The sequence below is a fragment of the Maniola jurtina genome, chromosome 4 (assembly GCF_905333055.1).
Source record: "Maniola jurtina chromosome 4, ilManJurt1.1, whole genome shotgun sequence".
Taxonomy (NCBI): Eukaryota; Metazoa; Arthropoda; class Insecta; order Lepidoptera; family Nymphalidae; genus Maniola; species Maniola jurtina.
Window position 1 is genome coordinate 14,563,453 of NC_060032.1, and position 21,919 is coordinate 14,585,371.

Genomic DNA, 21,919 nt, shown 5'->3' on the forward strand with positions numbered 1-21,919 from the left:
ATATTCTAAAACTATCCATTATCAAACCTATATACAAAAAAGGAAATCATAAAGACATAGGAAATTATAGACCTATTACCCTTATCCCTATCTTCTCAAAAATATTAGAGAAATGTATGCTAAAGCGATTACTCTGTTTTTGTAATAAATTCAACATAATAAGACCACAACAGTACGGGTTCCAAAAAGATAAATCCACAACGCTTGCGATTTTCTCTTTAATAAGTGAAGTCCTTAAAAAAGTAGATTTAAAAAAGTTCACATCAGGCCTATTTTTTGATTTATCTAAGGCCTTTGATTTTGTGAGTCATGACATATTACTGTCAAAGTTGGAAAATGTAGGTATAAGGGGACTGGTGCTTCAATGGATTGAATCTTACCTATCCAATCGTACACAATCAGTTATAATTAAAAGGATTGTCGACAGGGAACTTAAAGAATTCCAATCAGAATTCAAGCACAATAACTTTGGGGTTCCGCAAGGGAGCATATTAGGCCCCTTTCTTTTTCTTCTCTACATCAATGACATCACTGAAGCCACAATATATAAAACAGTATTATTCGCTGATGATATCGCAATAGTCGTATCCACCGAAAATATTTCTGGTGTCAAATTCCATGAGAATGAAATTAATTTGACAATTAAATCAATTATAAATTGGCTTGACACTAATAATCTTCAAATAAACTTATCCAAAACCAAATATGTTCAATTTAATAAAAATCTACCCGCCTTATTAGACATACATTATGATGACATTAATTTAGAATCAGTGAACGTAATCAAGTTTTTAGGAATATACGTGGATACAAATCTAACATGGAATGAGCAGATCGGTAAGGTTGCTGAAAGGGTCAATAAGTTTTGTTTTGTCCTGCGACGGCTAAGGAACATAGTAGATATGAAAACTAGGCTGGAAGTGTATCATGCGTACGTGGCCTCTAGTCTTAGATATGGTTTGATGTTCTGGGGTAATGGGAGTTACATTAATAGAGCATTCATTGCCCAAAAGAAATGCGTCCGAGCAATGTGTGGTGCCGCACCAATAGATAGCTGCAAACCACTTTTCAAAAAACTTAATTTGTTAACTCTGCCATGTTTATATTTATTTGATATTTGTGTCTTTATTAAGAAGCATAATGATCTTTTCACTAAAGCGTATAATGTTCGCTCTTATCCTACGAGGAATCCTAATAGGTTGGTTTTGAATTGTGTCCCTAGAACGGCAATGTATACAAAAAATTTCACTGGAATGTGCATTAAAGTTTTCAATAAATTGCCAAATCACATCAAATCATTACCTCTGGGACCATTTAAAAGAAAATTGTATGAATGGCTCAGCGCGAAAACATTCTACACTGTAAATGATTTTTTTGATTATAAAGAATGAATAAAATTATAATTTTAAAATATCTTAGTTACCTATTTGATATTGTATTTATTGACTTGATGTGATTATACTATTTGCTATAATATTATTTATTGGTTGACTTACTAAAATAATAATAAGGTAATAATTATAATTTGACATGTGATATATTTAATGTAATAATGTAATTTAGTTTAATGAATTCAAAGAACAGTTTTGCATGCCTGATTATATAAGGTGAAACATTTCTACTGGACAATATGTAGTACTACTTAATAAGATCTTACTGTAAAAAATGTTTCAGCAAATAAAAAACTCTTGAATCTTGAATCTTGAATCTTGAATCTTGAATCTTGACAAATATTTATTTCGTCAGTAGTTTCGGATTCTGGGGCAGTATGTGTTCCGCGCACACGTTTCCCATGCTGTGCTGAATTGGGTTATCTTGATGTATCACACTTGCAACACGGCGGGACTTGATAACGAGAAAGCAGCAGGTGCAAAATATGTGCCGTCTTTTGGTTTCAGTGAATTTTTGATACGGCTGGAACGATAAAATACACCTACGGATTTTTAGGAGGGTTCCGTACCTTAAAAGGGGAAAAAACCCTTATAGGATCACTACGTCGTCTGTCTGTCTATCCGTCGAGTCCGTCAAGGGAATCAAAATCTATAGGGTACTTCGCGTTGACCTAAAACATAAAAGGCAGGTATAGCTATGTCCTATTAAGCATAAGTAAAGGGTGAATATAATAAACCGGGTGTGGTGGCGCTCTTTAGGGATGGCCTATGTCCAGCAGTGGACGTCCACAGGCTGACGATGATGATGATGATGATGAAAGGGAAAAATCCGAAAGCCCGAAATTTGTCGTTACATCCAAATAAATTGAAAAATGTTGTTTCATTAACGATAAAATTATTATTTTGATTTTTTGCTTTTGACTATTACATATTCCTTTCTTGATTGAACGTTACTTTTCAGCGGCTGTCCTATATTCACGTTTGTGCTGGCACAATGCCCAAAAATAATTATTGTAGTCATCTTTCTTTGAGTTGTAAATCTAGAAACTGTCACAGTTTCAGCTAGACGTGTCTAAATATTAAGATTCTCCGTAGCACTTTTTATTGGAACATAATATAGGTAATCACATTACATCTAGAAGAATTTAAGGAAGAAAAAAGAGAAGACGTTCTTTACGACGCCCACTACCATATAAGACTGCATCATCACTTACCATCAGGTGAGATCGTAGTCAAGAGCTAACTTGTAATGGAATAAAAAATACTTATTGTATTGGTTCTTCCTAGTTACCAATTTACTTAATAAATTGGTAAAACTGCGTGTTAGAACACGCATAAGGTAGGCTCCGTAGCCATGCTAATTGCTACAAAATTTTGGCGGCCATTATTTCTCAAATGGTAGTTTTTTTCGAAACTATTTAAGAAACCTAATGAATTTAAAATATCTACCTATTTAACGAGATATTTCTCTTGTAAGGTAAACAAATATTTTTTAACTATCACTTTTCATGTTCTGGACTTTTCATTTAAATAATTTCATAATTTAAACTTTATCTACAGCTCTACAGTTTATTTTTAAAATGGTTCTGACAAACAGACGGACTGGACGAAAATATAATCCCATTATACTACGGAACCATTTGTTGCTACTTTTATGCTATTTTACCTACTTAGCTAACTATTGAATTCCATAATAAGTAGACTGCTGGCTATATTTAAATAGTAAAAGTTATTTTAAAATGAACTCGAATTTTATCAATTTAAATATGATGACCGTTATTAATTTGCATGATATTTAAATATCAAAGAAATTAATAAATCAATTAGTACCACATATTTTTAATCCTGATTTGTCTAATATTATAAAAGTGAAAGTTTGGATGTTTGCTACATCTTCACGCCACAATGACAGAACCGAGTTGGCTATTTGGAATGGAGATAGTTTATACCTTAAATTACCACATGCTACGTTTTATCCAGGCAAATCCACGAGTTACCACGAGATTTTAGCAACCTGGATCCACGCGGATGTAGTCGCTATATATTTTATCTAGACTAGATACCTACCTATATATAACTTCAAGTTTAAGAAAATAAAATAGATATTAAGTATAAAAATACGTAATTACTAATTAAGTAACTATTGATTTTAATCAAATCAGCATGTAGGTAAATGGTGTAGTTTTTTTTTGCATATCCGACCATACAAATATCGAATGCAAAGTAAAGTACCTACTGTCGAAAAGGGGCGTGGCTACCTATTATCATTTGGATTGGGTAATCTGATAATAAATATTGTTCATGGGAATTACACTACAACCATCTGTTAGCAAGTGGCTGAAATAAATTTTTGGCTACTCGCCGCTAGATGGCAAATGCTGTATAATGCGAAATCGTTACGACCTGTGGTTACGACTCACGATTGAAATTTTTGCAAAATAAATAATTAATTTCTTTAAAGTTTTTTAATACACTTTTTTTTGTGCAGTATTAAGGTAATATAAAATTAATTTAAAAACCTTGTCTCAAACAAAATATTTTACGCTTACTAAGTAGGTATCATAGGCATTTTAAAAATTAAAATAGTGACAAGTGTAAATTAAAAATTTTCAACACCCCCGACAAATCATTTTCAAATAAATAATTACGTATATCTAAGCAACGTCCATCTTGACAGCTTGACATTTGTCAATTGACACTTGAATATTATGAACCTAAGGGTTATCTAACCTTCTTTTCTACAAGAAAACTAGAAAATAGCTGATAACTTTTAAACGACTGAACCAATTTTTTTGGATTATAGCTAAGAACACTCTCGATCAAGCCACCTTTCAAACAAAAAAAACTAAATTAAAATCGGTTCATTCGTTTAGGCGCTACGATGCCACAGACAGATACACAGATACACAGATACACAGATACACAGATAAACAGATACACAGATACACACGTCAAACTTATAACACCCCTCTTTTTGGGTCGGGGGTTAAAAATAATGTTCATTATTTTAAAACTAGCCGTGTGCCCGGTAGAGTTTTCCATCATCCCCCGTATATTAATTTAAGTAGGTAAGTACATCGAAGAGCGAATCGAAGCGAAATAAGAATGTTGGACCCAGGTTGGACCTGTAACTCATTCACAAAAGCACTTCTACCAAAAAAAAAATCGCACATTCAAATTTCCAAAATCCCGAAACTTTAAAAAAAATCTTTTTTGGAACTCACTTACATACTTTTAGGAACTCATGTGCATAATTTCAGGTTCTTCCAGACCTACGGTTAGTAATAATTTTACTAAGATACCTAATTTTTTACTTACGGTTACGGTTTTAATTACGGTTAGTAATAATTTTCCCAAGATACCTACCTATATGCAGGTAGGTATCTTGGGAAATACTGATTAATTATAAAAAAAAATATGAATATTGCGGAAATATTTTTGAGGTCTAGAATAGATGAGTTGGAATCCTAGCCCTAAAGAATAATGGCACAAAATAATTGATTATGTGATAAAAAAATCTTCGAACTGAAAATAACTATCTCACAATAATGTGCTATCTAATATTCGCATGTTATTATTATCACAGCCAGACTGGCTCTCAAGGGAAATGCATATTTTATATATTTTGCAATACAAGTTACGAAATTGCACAACTGCAGCTGTTGTTTATTGTGCTAGACCTGGGACCAGAATTTTGTTTAGAATTTATAACAAGAAAAAGAGTGATTACGTAAGGTTTTGAATAACAATGCAATGAATTTATTTCATATAGGTTACCTAGGTACCGAGCGAAGTTGCGAACCCCACGACAGGTATAGGTATTCAAAGTCAAAGTCAAAGTCATTTTTTCAAATTGGGTACTATTTTACACCTTCTGATTGAAAAATGATATAGTGGTGTTATTATTTACGTTAACTTGAAACTAAAGCTTTTTAGAATTCTATATATCTAAATCTAGGCTATCTTTGCAAAATTTAAGCAGGCGATTGTCATTCTGAATATCTGTATCTAAATAATCCATATATCCATACTAAAGTACTGAAAGTGTGTTTGTCTTCCTGTCTTTGTCTCTATCTGTTATCTTTTCACGGTCTAATTTTTGCGGAATTTGTCACAGAGACAGCTAACATCCCAGAAGCATAGGATTTTTATCCCGGAAAGGGAAAAAGTTTTCTCGGGATTCAAAAAATTTGAATGCACTTCAAAGGAGTCGCGGGCCCCATCTAATATTGAAATACATATATAAACTAACAAAATCATAACCCTTCCTTTTGGCTTTGGCGTTGTCGGGTAAAAATATAAGCTCTTCTGTCAGTTCTTTATTTCTACTCCTAGACGCCGTTTGATTCAAAACAAAATCTATTAAAAAGTTCATCTTCATTTTCTTCTCAATAGAATAGCATTTAAATGCGTCTCCCACATCAACTAAGGCATCTCAAGAGTCAAGACATGTTTAAATGATTGCAACATTTCCCAGACAGACGATAACTATAGAAAAATATCGGTATGTAAACTGTCTGAACCGTTAACAAATCTATCAATATAAGTACCCTTCATACGAAACGAAAACCACCCCTGGCCCCCAATAGCATAATTGAAGTTCACGTACACTGCGCCTGTGTGAGTTAGTGCTCATAGCGCATCCACAAGCACTAACACATGGAGCCTAGATGGAGTGCAACGGTTTCGTTGGGGTAGGTCGCGATTCGTAGGTACTACATGCTAGTGGATAGGTGAATTGATTAAGCCTGCTTTGATGAATATTTATGTAGGTAGGTAATTCTTTGGAAATTGAATGCAGTATTTTGTGGATGGTAAATTGGTAAATTTCTCAATCGTGAATAAAACACTTACATATTTAGCAAGGATGATATTTCTTATATGGAATATTATGCTTAAGTATATACTATTTACACCTATATTATACAATACTTGTCTAAAATCATTACTTTAAATCTTTTTATGTGATTTTTTTACCTGTAAATCATACTAATATTATACATGCGATAATGTGTCTGTCTGTCTCTTATCTTTTCACGGCTCATCGATTTTAACGATTTTAACGAGGTCAGAGATCTTGCATCAGAGAGACAAACAAAGGCCATTTTTTAATCCTGGAAAACCACAAAATTGTGAGTATCATGTTAGCCTCTATTAGTAAACATTTTTCGAAGATGATTTTCGCCTGCTTCACCTTCAGACAATACCAAAAAAAATCGATACAAAAATTATTATTTTGTACGCCGATGATGCAGATTACCAGAACCTTGCTTATCTTTCCCGAATCTATTGCCGATCCGAATTGCTTGAATCTACCATTCACCTAGAGTCCTAAACTATCACATATTATTATGACGATGGAGTCCTTCTTATTATTCCTTTAGCTTAGAGTCTATTCTCTCATGGAACTTAGGGCTGCAGCAGTTGTTTTCCATGTTTCTCTATCTTTGGCTGCTGCCTTGACATGCTTCCACGAGAGTCCTTTTTAGGTCTGCTTCTATGGGCCTCCTCCAGGTGTTGGTTGGTCGATCAGGTCTACTTCGACCGCCAGGTTGCCGTTGAAACACCACTTGAGCAGCGTTTCCTTCCTCTCTTCACAGAATATGCCCATCGCCATCGCGTCAGAGCTATTTCCTTGTACACCGGGGGTTGCTGGCATTTGTCCTACACGTCTTCATTTCTGATACACACCTATTATTATAACCTACCATAAATCTTCCCATAGTGCAAAACAAAGGGGGTTTTGACGAGCTGCAGTGCATACACTGCAGCTCGTCAAAAACCCCTTTGTTTTGAAAACATCGATCCCCAACGTTCGTCAATTGATTACGTACATCGCAGCACAGCTAAACATTGTTATTGCCGCACACAGCGCTCGCCTGCTGTGTGCGCCGTGCGCCTGTGTTGCACGCCAGTCTATCTAGATGTCTAGATATCTAGATAGGGTAGGGTGCATCGCTGCAACGTTGGCGTAGGTCGCGGGGGGTAGGTCGCCCTCATCCCCGTGTCACGTGATGGGCGCCCTGACACTCCACTCGTGCTGAAGTTTATTTTGTTTTTGTGATAAACCTCGTCCTTTTTCATCATAATATCTCATACGCAATCTTCGTATCGTATTACTAAGTAACATACCTAGGGTTTGTATGTGGTTTTGCTTCTCTTAAAATCTTGGTAAATCTAAAGATTTTTGAGGAAAAGGTGACTGACTGCTCTATCAACGCATAGCTCAAACTACTAACTGGATGGATCGGGTTGAAATTTGGTATGCAGATAGCTATTATGACGTAGACATCCGCTACGAAAAGATTTTTGAAAATTCAACCCCTAAGTGTGTAAAATAGGGCTTTGAAATTTGTGAATTCTACGCGGACGAAGTCATGGGCGAAAGTTATTAAAACTAAATCTAAACTATTTGGCAACTAAAGCATTATTAATTAGGTACTAAATAATACAAGATTTGTTACGAAAAGACAAACACTGCCATTTTAGAATAGCTATTGGCCATTAGTGTCGCCTTTTAAATTTATTTTTCTTGTTAAGTCGGTACGAAGACAAAGGATGGATGGTCGTATATTGAAACAAAGGCATCTAAGAGACTTCTTGACACTTGAGTACATTGGCTGATGCCTTCTACTTCACGCTGCTGTTCTTGTATACCTACAACGCATAGTTATCTATGGGAAAATGGCGACCTACGAAACTGCCTTTAAAAGATGGTATTTTTTTGCAGCTGACATTAAGTTTTAAGAAGCAGTAAATAAGAATACCTATATATTATATACCTATAAGGTCTACATTTCCTGAGGATGCTCCGGTGTCGGGGCGAAACGTGCGTCGAGTTGTTTTGGGATTTGTGTGGTGCCGCGTGGTGGTGGTGCGTATTACTCGTTTGGTGGCTGGTGGTTTTTCGTGCACGTTTAACAGTGGGAGGGCTGGCAGTGCATATCGCATGCTGCATGTTGCACCATACAGATTTGTCTGGTAAAGCGGATTATAACAAATTAAGCTTTTGGTTCCTTGTAAGAATATACTAGTTAAAGACCTAAGTACACGTTATCCACAGTATGTATGGACATAACAATACAAATACGCTAAGGGCCAAGGGGTGCCATGTAAAATGTCAGTTTTTTTTGTGCTGATTTGAAGCGCCTTACCGGAAATTAAAATTTATACCTTGTTGGACAAGATGTTGACAGATGTCTCATCAATTCCATTTAGTTCCGAGTACGCTCACAAGACACTGACTACTGCTATCAGCGCCAAAATGGCGATAATCAAGTTGCATCAAAAACTGGTCGGCAATAGCAAGTCCAGCGTACCTACTAGCTATTAGAGGTGAGTGATGGACGATGTTATCCCACTGGAAATGTCCAGATCCGTCTAGATCTACTCACAGAAGGTAAATCGTACCAACTACCAAGCAAACTAACTGCGATCGAAACTTCTCAGCAAGCAAAAAATAATCGAAAAATATACGTTATACAAATGACTTTCTTGTTGTTCGTAAAAACACCTGCTTGATTGCTATACCTAACGGTTCTCCCATAATTTGATGTTCCGACTTTATTCATATTTTGTATTTTGTATGAATAAATCAACAGAAAATTTAAAGCTTCTGTAATAACCAGTAGTAGGCTAGGTTAAAGACCAAAATGTTTTAGTGGAGTCTGTAAAATCTATATATAAGCCTACCTGAATATTATATACTTAGAGTACCTATCTAATCTATTGTTCAGAGCCTACTTGAAAGCTGAAATAAAAATAAATAGATGAAAAGGTAGTTTGCTAATACTGCTGAATTTTTGCCATAGCCAAGAAAATTCTAATAACAACCATCTAAAAATAGACCTACAAAGTATTAATATGCAGACTATTTCTGTCCTTTCAGAATCGCTGGATCAAAACATTCGATTGATATATTCTTTATATAATAGGTATGTATACCTACACCAATGTTTATTTACTAATACGTATGTTGTCCCGGTCGTCGACCCCGGTTCCCGATCGTTGAAATTCGTCATTGTCCGGTCTTTAGAGGAAGATAGCTTTATGCGGAAACCCGGGGGAACGAGTGCATACAGTCGGAGGGTAGAGACCTTGAGCGGGCAAAATCAAGGGTAAGGCTGTGCAAGTGTGTGCGCACATGTCCACATCTGTGTGCAGTTCAATACCTCTGTACCTATTACGCGATAGTGTTAAATAAAAGTACCTGTTAAGTCATGGAGCTAATAGGTTTTTCAATCAGTGAAAAGAAAATTTTAAAATCAGTTTATAGCTACTTATTCAACTGTAAGATGCATTACAAAAAACAACCTGGCTCGAATATTTTATGGAGAATATTTACAAGCCTTAGTAGACTTATTTATGTAGGTACTTACGTTTGCGGTTTCGTTTGTGTTATTTGCAAGTTGAATATTCTCTAATCCGCAACAAATCCCAAGCAAATAATTACGTAAAGCAATTAACAGACCGTGCCGCCATAAAAATAAAAACACATGTCAACAAGCAACAACTACGACCACGTGCTATACCCAAAATAGACATACACGCACACCAGCGCCTAAACCAATACATACGCAAGCCACGCGGTCGCGAGGCCCGCGGAAAAATCAATATTTTGAGCAAAACTACTTCCCTTATTGCTGTGGTGTGTGTTAGCGACCTCCATGACACAGCGTACTAACGTCCTATTAACTTAAAAATTGCGTTCAAAATTACACCTTATTTTGTAGGAAGCAAAGTACGATTTCCCGTATTAGTTTTGGGGGTGGTTGGACCGTAAGGGTTCTGAATGATAGCGTCGTCTCGCTCTGATCAAACGGATAGCTCTGTCGTACACCGCGTGGCGCCGGCCGACGACCCCGGCCCGGTCGTTACCCTGCGACAGTTGCACCCTGCTACCCCGTACTACTCACCCTTGTTCTGCCGAATCTTGGACCTGAGCCGCATCGAACTGACATTGACTCAGCGCTAGGGTTCAATGACCCGTAGAACATTTCCGTTTTCCGGTGTGACCTACCGAATTTGAGGATATTGATTGAAAATGAGCAAAAGTCATCGCTCTAAAGGTGAATGATTTTTCCACATTGTTGTTCGTTGTATTATTTTGTCTATATTGTAGAGGCTTACGATTATTATTATGATTTCAGTAATATTAAGTGGCTGGACAGAGGCAAATAAATCTATAAGTACAATATAAAAAGGATAAACTGATTGAAACACCGCCAGTCGACACGGGGTCCAAGGATGAATATTGTACGAGTACTTAGATAATCTGTTTTCGGCGATTTTGAGTTTCGATCGTTATGCTCGTATCAAATTCAAAATCGCTTAAAACTGAGATACAATCCATAGTCCATATATTAATTACCCCGACTCATAAATGCGAGAATATGTCTGTCTCCTAGCTTTTCTTGGTACAGTCGTTAAATCCAACTTTTTATGCTGGAAAATCAAATAGTTCCCACAGGATTTTCAAAAACCTAAATCCAAGCATGCGAAGCCGCGGGCATTATCTAGAAGTCTATACTGAATCTATACAAGCCAATACTACAATACTTTTGCTTGTAGAGATTTCCGCTTAAATATAGACCCCCATTATGAATGGATTTCAGAAATTCCACCGACTTAATTAATCCGAAAAATTAGAGTTTCCATGGGATTTTAACACTCGCTGAAGCCCGCGGATAAAGTTACAGGTTTCAGGTAGTAACAATATTGTATCCATCTCATCGATTTAGATAAATCTCTCATGAAGTTTTTATACCTGCTTGGATTTATGTCCTCGCACAAGCTTAGCGCCGGGCTTTGTCCCAGATGAATAAAAAATTAGACCTCAACTTACACTCACTCCCACACACTCCCATTACCTTTGCCTTAAATTAGGCATCAAGTGCGTGTTTCACTTCGTTTAAAAACCAGTGAAGGATAAAATAAAAACACGTCATCAGTTAACCACGTACGCACTTCCCCAATTCGGGTGGTGACTAAGTGAGCCCCCGGGAGGCGCTTATAAATCCTTTTAACTTTTTTTAACGCTCACAATTATTTTTGTGAAGCTGTCAAGAAACCATTAAAGAATACGAATGGCAGCCACATGAAATGAAAGTAAGGTTAATATTACATTCGTAAATTAAGAGAATAATGTGACATCGTGTTGAAAATACATATCGGTTTTTATCGCACTGTAAAATGTTAACGACTTATGTAATTTTATTACTTTCGCGATGTGTGAAAAAGTTAAATCCATACATAACCAAATCCCGTAATCTCATTGCAAAGGTACAATCCGTACCTACATCATATTGTGTACACTGAACGGCCACTAGTCTGAGGTGTTAGATATCTGAGCTTCCATATCTGACATCATGTTTTATTTTATTTTGTTACTTCAGAATAATATATGATAAATTTAATATGGGTCTTCGGTATACCAACCGAACCCTGAACTCAACTTAGCCTTCTAACCTACTGCTATATATATGTTACGGGCAACGTGATTAATTGGGCATTATTAATAAGGACCGGCCATTATTAATAATGCCCAAGAGCGATGGGCAAAGTGATTAATTTATCACTTTGACCGGCCATTATTAATAACTCCCGACGGCCCGTGGTCCATGTAATAAGTCAGTGTTTGAGATAGTTTGAATTTATCACTTGGACCGGGCAGTATGAATAACTCCCTACTTGTAGCCGGGCAATGTGATAAATTGGACCGCGGCCGTTGGCAGGGGCGCGTACGTGCGGGGGGAGGGCCTTAGGTTAGGTTAGGTAAGGTTAGGTTAGGTTAGCTCCTCTTCCATTGGCGGAGGAGGCTCGAGTCACCCACTGCTGGTCATAAGATTATCGAAGCTATCCATCCCATCCTCGAGGATTAGACGAAGAGGAAGCATGGAGCACTCACGTTCCACCTTGTACAGGTTCTTACGGGGCACGGGTGCTTTGGAAGATACGCTGGCAGAGTGCCCGGCGTGGGCAGAGCCTCGCCAGTCACTGGTGGATATTATGGGGCAGGACCTCTCATTGCCCGCCGTGACTAAATCCATGGTGGACAGTGAGAGGGCCTGGCAAGCGATGGTCTCCTTCAGCGAGGAAGTAATGACGCAGAAGGAGGCAGTGGAGCGGCTGAGAGAGGAAGCCGAAAGCTCTCATCCCATGCGCTGCAAGAGAATCGGGCGCAGGCGAGCTTCTCACGACCGTCGCTTGCCCCCTTGAGTAGGGCTTCCGGGTAATAAACACGGGGAGTCTATTACCCCCGGGAGAGTAGGTCCTCGAGTTGGAAAGCAAGCCCTTGTTTCTGGCGAGCCTTAAACGGTGTAGGGGCCCCTTTTAGTCCCAGAGCTGGGCCTGCCTTGGCGGGCGCCGTTAGCCGGGTCGCAGTTGAATACGTTCGTGTCCCTGTGCCCAGCGACAACGATTGATACGGTAAGCCGTGGGGTTTTAGTCGGTAAGAGTCCGACATAGCCACCTCACCTCCCCGAGCGTGGTGGTATCCATGAGGATTTTCCCACGTATAAAAAAAAGCTTAGGTTAGGTTAGGTTCTTTCATTTAATAAACAAAAATACTACAGTTCACCTATTTTATTACTTTGCCCAAGATAGGGTGGGCATTATTCATAATGGCCGGGAAAAGTGATTAATCATGCTGTTTTAATCACATTGCCCAATTGAGTCGGGAATTATTAATACAGACCGGCCGTTATTGATAGTGCCCGGACTTATCAAATTGCCCGTAACATATATATACCCTCAAGAGAGAAAACGCTGAGTCAGTGTTCGATGAAGTATTAATTCCATTTCAAGCAGTATGGTATACTTAAATAGTAAATACAAGATTGTGTCCGAAATAATTGTAGAAAAATCTGTACCGCCAACAAAATGGACGACAACCTAAGTAGCCACGCTGTTTTATTTAAAACTCAAATCTGTTCACACGAAGTGAAGGTCAGAAATGCGGATGCCCCAATTACGCACTTGGCAATGAAAGATTAAGAATTTTTTCATGAACGTTCCAAATATATTTGTCAACAGTACGTACTGAGCTTTCGTTTCAAGATGCGTCAACTTCAATTGGCTTTTTGGAAGATTAATCTGTCTCAGTACCCGATTAGATATAACGTCCCGGTTCCACAACACATTTTTATCTTCCTGCTTTTTCTTATTATATTTCAAAATATTAGCTTTTTAATACATATATAATTTTTATTTGTCATAAAAAAATCATAAAACTTTTAACATGCAATAAAAGTTTTAGTTTGCATTAACATTTATTGAAGTAAGTACGTACCTCTACTTCAATAAATATTAATGCAAACATACGTTTGAGATTTGGGGTTCTTTCTTTTCCATTTATAATATTACTAGATGATACTCGCGACTTCGTCCGCGTGAATTTAGGATTTTTAAAAATCCCGAGGGAACTCTTCGATTTTCCGGGATAAACAGTTACGTATATCCTTCCCCGGAATATAAGCTAATTCTATACCAGATTTCATAAAAATCGATTAAACTATTGGGCTTTGGCATTGGACAGACACACAGACAGATAGACAGACAGACAGACAGACACGCAGACAGATAGACAGACATACAGATAGACACACTTTCGTATTTATAATATTAGTACGGATTAGTGTGGATTAGGATTAGGATACATGAAGTTGGCAGAGAGGGGAAGATCATTCTAACCAATTAGATCTAGTAGATAAATACTATCCACTCACTAACAGCGGCATATAAATAAACGCATTATAAGATGCGCCGCGCTAGATTCAGCAACAGCTGTAGATTCAGGCGGCTCAAGCGGTCGGGGTCAATGCCCATCCGTATTTTCAACATGTGCCGATGTTTTCCGCGTTCCGTGGAAAGCACTGGCTTGTCATCCCTCGGGAATCTTCGGGGATCTTCGGTTCCGCTCGGAATCTTCGGGACTTGCAAAGACATCGAAATAATGTGTGCTATAGATTTATTTTCAGATACGATATAGGTAGTTTATAGTAGCTTCGCAGACAGCAGACGGTGTATAATGGTATCGATAAGCCCGTAGGCTGCGCTGCTCTGAACTTTTCACGTAAGAAAACTGCATTTGTACGCCTAAAAATCTGATGGAAATATTGAGTAGACTTGCAACAGTAGGTACGCTACGCTACAGGTTTACAGTATCTGCCTATCTGTTATTTCGTTTTTAAAGGACCTATCTGTTATTTCGTTTTTTTTTTTGAAAGGATTTGAGATAATTTCATTAGAAATGAGAGACGATTTCGTTCTGCTTTAGATATTGCGAACTTGTACGAAAAAAGCTACCCTATACTTTTTGAAAATATATCTACATAGGCTGTAGACTACGAGTAAGAACTAATAACCACGACAATATTTACTCTATTTTTCGATATATATAAAAAAGGAAAAGCTGACTGACTGACTGATTGACTGATCTATCAACGCATAGCTCAAACTATTGGGCAGATCGGGCCGCAATTTGGCACGCAGATAGCTATTGTGGCGTAGGAAAGGATTTTTGAAAATTCGACCCATAGGAAGGTAAAATATGGATTTGAGTGTAGTCCACGCGGACGTAATAGCGGCATAAGCTAGTCTACCAAATAAGAATATGATTCGTCAGTCGATTTCGTGTGACCTTGGTTTCTATTATGCCAATAAACCTACTTAGAAGCAGACAGGCTAGATCGCAATCTCCGTTACAAACAGTAAACTGTGGTACAAATAGATAGGCGAAGGCAGTTCGAGTTAGATATAGAACCTTGGCGGTTAGCAGTGGAATGAAATCACGGCACGCTGATGTCACATTCGTGCCCAATGTCACGGCCGCTGCTATAACTGTCAATCAAGAATTAGCAATGCAATGCAAGCACCAATTTTGGAATGCGCCACCCGTTTTTACCCGACTACGGTAAAGCAAAAAGGAAGAGTTATGATTTTAGCAGTCTATGTAGTATGTATGTGTGTAGGTTTGTATTTATGTGTGTTCCACCGTGGAGCATAAACTACTGAGCCGATTTTGATGAATGAGGTGTCAATCGATTTGTTATTGTAGTCTGCGTGACAGGTTACATTTTAAATGAACAAAACTAATATGTCGGATGTTGCACCCAAAAAGGTGCCAAATGAAGGAGGAGAAAATTTTGTGTTCATAAATTATAAACATATAAAAACAACAATTAAAATATACCAAGCGACAGAAAAATCATTTTACTATAATATTTCAGTGTTTAGTTTTAGTTTTTAACTTTGTAGAGCAAGTAGTGTCTCTTATGCTACGTTTATGATGTTACCACAGGTTCGGAATGAAAATTCTACTGAGAAGAGCCCGCAAGAAACTCAGTAGTTGCTTTTTTCAAATCATAAAAATTTACAATGTACCAATACACTATAGGTATAGGTACATCACTTTGTGGGCAACTTAAATTTCAGCCGGTTGCTTCCACGCAACTTACACATCTATAGTATTTAATATCGAAGTAAATATATTATGTACCTACGTAATAGGTATTTGTTTGGCTGGACTGATATTTACGTCTGAGATTTTTGATAGTTGAGTGGATTTGGAATGTTAGTAAACTTGATAATTACTATGATTTCCCGGGATAAAAAGTAGCCTATGTCACTTTCCAATCCTTTTACTAGGTAGGTAATAGGCTATGCAAAAAATCACGTCCATCCACTGGCTCCGTTGCAGCGTAATCGAGGGACAAACCAACAAACAAACACACTTTCGCATTTATGATATTAATAGAAGTATTTATTATATAGTGGTGATCGTTTTCCAAATGTATAGGCGCACAAAACCTGATGACGTCATATTCACCGCTGCAAAGGTAGGAGTCGTGGGCATGTCGAAGCGTTGGGCGTCGGATTGCATTCGCAGATGCACTGTTTATGATTTCGTAACGTGATGGCGATGCATGAGTCACGGCCGGCCAAGTTCATTGTCGCCCGTCCGAACTTGAACCCGCTAACTGGGTAATTACCACACCGCCGGATACGCTATGCGAGGCGAGCTGGCCGAGAGACCGTTACTTGAACACGATCAGTCGCTAAAGCCGGGTCTAGACGAGTGTAACGTGTAATGTAAGTTGTAATTTAGCGTCAACAATGTGGACGGCACACGAACTCAAAGCGAATTGTGTACGCGAATCTATTTATTAAAGTCCAAAGGAGCGCTGCGAGCGCCTTTGTGTTCGCGCAAAAAATCGACAGCCGATGGATCAGCCCGAGCGCCGACTGCATGCTTCCCAGATGTAGAAGTGAAACAAGGAAGGAAAAGACAGATTATTTCTCAAGAATCTACGACAATCGTTAATGTCACACTAATATTATAAACACGAAAGTTTGTGTGTATGTTTGTTACTCTTATACGCAAAAAATGCTGGATGGATTTAGATGAAATGGAGACAGATTATATCCTGGATTAGCACATATAGTACTTTTTAGCCCGGAAAATCAATGAGTTCTCACGGGTTTTATAAAACATATTTCGCGAACGAAGTCGCGGGCATCAGCTAATATTCCATAAAAGGCTGTGTTAAGTTCTGTGGCAATAGGTAAATTAGATTTGTCGCAGAATATGAAATGTAACACTGTAAATATAGCATTAAATATTAAATCTTTGGCTGTGCCGCGGGTGTGTCTGTGTTATTGATAAGGTTCGTAAACATCGGCACAGTACTCACTACTCAATGCCTACACAAATGCACCGTCGTCTACGTGACAATGCCGGTATCGGTTACACAGCGATAACCGACCGATCACATTGTTTGCTTCGTTTAATGAGAAATAACGTAGGTAGGTTTGGACATTATTATTTTGTGACTGTCTAGAATCTAGATAATGCCCGCGACTTCGTCAGCGTGGATTTAGGTTTCTAAAATCCCGTGGGAACTCTTTGCTTTTCCGGGATAAAAAGTTCCTACATCAATTTCCGGGATGCAAGCTACCTCTGAACCAAATTTCATATAAATCGGTCAAGCGGATGGACCTTTAAGAATCTCGTGGTAACTCTTTGATTTTCCGGGACAAAATCGGTTAAACTGTTGGGCCGGGAAAAGCTAGCATACAGACAGACAAAGAGACAGGCCGACACACTTTCGCATTTATAATATTAGTATGGATGAATGGATTATCAGTTAGGTTCGCCATTTAGACAAATAGTTAATTAGCTAACTGATAAGGCTTTTTCTACATTATATTACATACTAGATATAATTACTGTATATCGCTCGCTATACCTATCATCGCTTTCCACAGATATTAATGTTATTTATAAATTGTGTTAAAGCGTTATTTAATTAGTTGAAAAACTAATTTGTTTATAATGAAGAAACATATCCAATAGTCTAACAAACAAAATATACATAATATAAACTCGTTATAAACTATAATAATAAATACGATAAATAGGCATGTCTGTCATTCAAGGTGTTTTGTATTTCTGTTAATTAGTTATTTAAGAAAAGATGAAAATTGATCGTTCCCCCTTTATCTATAAAATCGTTAAGCCTAAAATTTTGCAAAAAATACAGAAAATAGTTCTTTACAAAAAGATTACAGGAAAATCTATGAGAAGTATTTGGTCTTAAATAATATTGCGCATCTCTCAATATTGTGCATACAACATATTCATCGTACGGAACCCTCTCCACGCGAGTTGAACTCGCACTTGTCCGGTTTTTTATGTAGGTAGGTTGGCTATATGATGGCATTTAAGAAATATCTTCATGAGTGCATTTTAAACTACAAGCCATGTTCCATTGTCCAAATATCAGTTTCCTTTTGTGGTGCGTATGTGTAAACATAAATTGTATATGTAACTGCACGTACCAATATGGTACGAAAAAATACATATTTGGAATAGTATGATATCAGAGCTGACGTAGCAATATGACCGAAGTTCAATGACTTCGTTATACCTACCAAACTAGCGAGTTGATATTGAAAATTTTATACAATTTTATGTTTTGACTTGGTTTCGGCAATTCGGTTGTGTTTATAAAGTACTAGCGACCCGCCCCGGCTTTGCACGGGTGCAATTTATTTAATTTTATTGTGAAATTATATTTTCTGCACGCGTTAAACAAGCTAACAACGGTAATGTCTGTCAGATATCTCCAGCAAATACAAAAGTAATGCCCCCCAGGTTCAAATGTTATTAACGGGTAGTTAACTTGACAATACAGCATTGTAAAGTCGAAATCTCCTGAGGATGCTCCGGTGTCGGGGCGAAACGTGCGTCGAGAGTAGTGGAAAAGTCTTATGTGGTGTTGCATGTGAATGGTGGTGGCAGTGCTTGCTTGGGAACTTGGCTTTATTGCTTGGTTGGGGAGGTAAGCGGTGCTTAGCTTGTAACTGCATGTTTGACCATACAGATTTATCCTGTTGGCGGATTATAGCAAAATAATTTTTAACTGTTTCTTGCTAAACGGGTAGTTAGTTTAGGTACCTACCTTACCCACTTAGATCAGTTCAGTAGGTTTGTACTAGGTATCTATAGGATATAAATTCCATCTTGACAATGGAAAATCGAACTTACGAAGATGAGGTATGGCAATTTAATTAAGCCCATATCCCTATAACAGCTACTAGGAAGGCTTGTCGGTAAGTGTTTGAAGGTAAAGTGGTAGCCAGCCACGGCCGAATCTCACCATCAGACACAACATTTACCGTAATCGTGATATCACCGTTAGGTAGTTAGCATGTTACATTGATATCATGAGTGTCCAAGGATCCAACCTTGACAAAAGCCACTGAAATAGGATAATTTAGAATTTATAACTTATGATAAAGGAATTTTTATCTCGACAGGCACAGCCTGATACCAGGGTACTGAGTTTATATTATATTAGGTAGGTAGGTAACTGTATCAAGGTAACGATGGAAAATGTTAAGAAGAAGATTGCACGTAGCATGCTACAAGTAGATAAGTAGGATTTAGGAATGTCCAGTTAAAAGAAAAGTTACTAAAATATGATTCTCGATTTTGGATATTAGATATTATATACGTGACGTAATAACGTAATAGGGTATGTGGTTGTGCATAAAAACCACCTACCTATAAGTAAAGCGTAAAAAAAATAAGAACTCACTCGCCATTTTAACTTTATGTGTCAACTGTCAATCAAAAGTACGATTTTAGTCCTTATTTTAAAGGTGAGCTTTTGAAATGGCAGTTAACGCATAGAGTTGAAATGGCGAGAGAGTTCTCATTTTATACGGACTCTAACCTCACAGTGGCTTGGATTGGGGTCTTTATTCCATTCTATCAAAATCAATGTAATGAAGACAATTCATAGGATCTGTTTTCAATTAGCATTGTATTTCGATATTAAGTATAGATAACTCAAATACCTCCTGTAGTGGCCGTGGTCGGAAAATAAAATGAAAAAATATATACACAGTCGAAATGAGAACCTCCTCCTTTTTTTGAAGTCAGTTAAAAAGAGACCTTCTGATGAGAACACCTATCTAACCTTGTTACAAACATAGGTATAGAAAGAAGAAAGGAATTAAAATGATTTCATTGCAAATATCGCAAAGTTCGAAGACCTGACCGTTACGAAGTAATGAGTGTACCTTTGATATTGGGAATTGAAATCAATTGTTAGCTTTTCAATTGAATGCTTTTATGATAATATATCGACATTGTAAAGAAATCCTGTATTGGCTGTGATATATTACTATATACGTAGCTACTAGCTAGCATGTATGCTTACGAGGAAGTAGAGTCCTACCCTATTCTAACATAAGTACCTAGGTAAATGGGTACCTAACCTACCTATTAAATTTTAGGCTTATGAAGGTATTAGCTGTACACTTATATTATGAACCTACGTAACTCGGGACTTTTCCCAAATTGGTATCTACTTATATTTACCTTCTTCCTGGGTAATAATAGGTAATTTACATACCGAAAAATGGAGATTATGGGTAGGTATTAGGCAAGTTAAGTGCCTGCCTATTACATAGCTGGTGCTCGCGAAATTTGAACTCCTCGATTTTCGTGATAAAAGTAGGTATACTATGTCCATCCCAGCTATCTCTGTGATAAACTTCGTTAACATCGATTCAGGAGTTGAGCGGTGAAAATGTAACAAATGAAATCTCATATTTTACCAATAGTAGGCCCCTAGTAAGAATTTTAAAAAGTCCTTATGCAAATCAATCACTATTAAAGCTATTAAAGTTGGTAAAAATCCCAACAGCAAACGAGACGATTTCATAATTGGATTACAAGGAGTTTGGAATTAAATTAAGTAAAACTTACCATCAGTAATACTCCAAATTACACTAATCACCAGTCAATCCAAAATCCATAAAATGCTAATCACGGAAGCCGAGGCCGAATCCCGATCGAAATAATCTACGAAACATCGGAGTACGGAGGCGCACAGTAAATAAACGCACGATATTATATTCGGAGTTCATTCCCGGCCGCCCAGGGCAACGACCGTCCTTAGCACGGCTACGGAGCTCACAGACATACAACCGTCTCGCTCGCACTCTCAACCACATCGCGCGTCGTCCGCTGCACGCTATTTGTTAAAACCTTGTTAAAAGTTAAAACCAATTTTATTTCATACTTAATTTATCCTTAATTATGCACTGATACAAACGATTACTTTTATTCGAGCGCACTTCTCCCATGTCATTTTTATTGAGGCATACAAAATACAAATATTTTCAGCTTTCCATTTCGCGTCATTGGGCACGGACGTTTTGAGTGCGAATCATCAGTGCGTTGGACTGAAAGCATTGTGCAATTATTGGATGGCGAAATTAAATTTGTCTGTCATAGATCAATAATAGTGCAAGCAAAACAAATGTTTAGCTATAACAATAGGTACCTATTTCCTTTATCTCTACCTATAACTGGCTACTATACGGACAATACTTCCTCGCCCACGATTTTGATCCCTGGGTACTCTAACTTTTCGGATATAAGTATGTGCCTTTTAAGCAATTAAATAGGTATCACTTGCTTTCACGGTGAATAAAGACATTCGGGAGAAAACATGCCTGAGAGTTTTCCATAATTTTCTCAATGGTGTGTTAAGTCTGCACTGTCAAACCGCACTTGGTTAACGTGGCGAACTGTGGCCTAAAACCTTCTCACTCTAAAAGGAGACCAGTGCTTAGTAGTGAGCTGGCAATGGTTTCATCATGATGATAATAATTATACCTACTTCCTCAGTCCGTCAGGATTTATTTACAGATGGACCTAGTTATTTATTTTTTCAAAATAAGTCAAGAGAAATTTAAAATTAAATGATACTGTCGTTGAGTGATTTGGCAGTTCCCATACTTTAGAAAATACGAGGAAACACCTATCCTCATTACAGAATTAGATATCTATAGGTACCTACTATATTAAAACAGTCTGCGTCATCTAATTACTTTCCGGAATCGGTTTTAAAAATCGCAAGGAGTTGGAAAGCACCTGGTGAGGTGTTTAACCTGTGACGTCGCGTCCAACCGTATTATAGGTACGATCTCGGGAAAATTTTAATGCGACA

The 21,919-nt window shown here is 37.5% G+C and overlaps 1 protein-coding gene and 1 long non-coding RNA gene across 2 annotated transcripts in view; one reads left to right on the forward strand and one right to left on the reverse strand.

The window, feature by feature from the left end:
- Positions 1 to 21,919, reverse strand: part of LOC123864129 (hormone receptor 4) — a 148,249-nt gene that overhangs the window by 112,530 nt on the left and 13,800 nt on the right. The window lies entirely within an intron of this gene.
- On the forward strand, positions 9,174 to 10,821 carry LOC123864191. The gene is made up of 3 exons (XR_006795721.1): positions 9,174 to 9,325; positions 10,124 to 10,459; positions 10,541 to 10,821. It is a non-coding gene; the product is annotated as an uncharacterized LOC123864191 (long non-coding RNA).